A 672-nucleotide genomic window follows, 5' to 3' on the forward strand; every position below is an offset into this window, starting at 1 on the left:
CGCTAATTTTGCATTTTTAGTAGAGACAAGGTTTCTCCATGTTGGTCAGGCTGGTCTCTAACTCCCGACCTCAGGTGATGCGCCTGCCTCTGCCTCCCAAAGTGCTGAGATTACAGGTGTGAGCCACTGTGCCCGGCAGAAAAGGAACTCTTGTAAAAGTCCCCTCCCCACTCAGGCTGAGTTTCAGATTTCCTTGGAGCAGGAGTGGCTGCAGCCTGCTGGATGGAGAGAAGCTGCCAGAGTGAGTGATGACGCAGGAACTCCTGCACTGCAAGAGGGAAGGGAAAGGACATCCCAGAAGCATCCCAGATAGCAGCACAAATACCACCTCCCCGGTGCCGATCCCAGGCTCTCCGGGGAATTGTCTGAATATGCCCTGGTTCCCAGTACACAGATAATCTGTTCAAAAGCTGGTGCTGGCCTAAAAGACCCAAGTCTTCCACGTCTTTGGAGTCTATGTCCTGCCATAGAGAACAGTATCTGGCCAGGCGCAGATGCTGTAATTACAACTGTGCACTACCATGTCTGGCCAATTTTATTGTAGAGACAGGGTCTCCCTATGTTGCCCAGGCTGGTCTTGAACTCCGGGGCTCAAGTGATCCTCCCTCCTCGGCTTCCTTCCCAAAGTGCAGGGATTACAGGCGCAAGCCACCGCACCCAGCTTCAAAATAC

The sequence above is a fragment of the Colobus angolensis genome, unplaced genomic scaffold, assembly GCF_000951035.1.
Source record: "Colobus angolensis palliatus isolate OR3802 unplaced genomic scaffold, Cang.pa_1.0 Scaffold912, whole genome shotgun sequence".
Classification (NCBI taxonomy): domain Eukaryota; kingdom Metazoa; phylum Chordata; class Mammalia; order Primates; family Cercopithecidae; genus Colobus; species Colobus angolensis.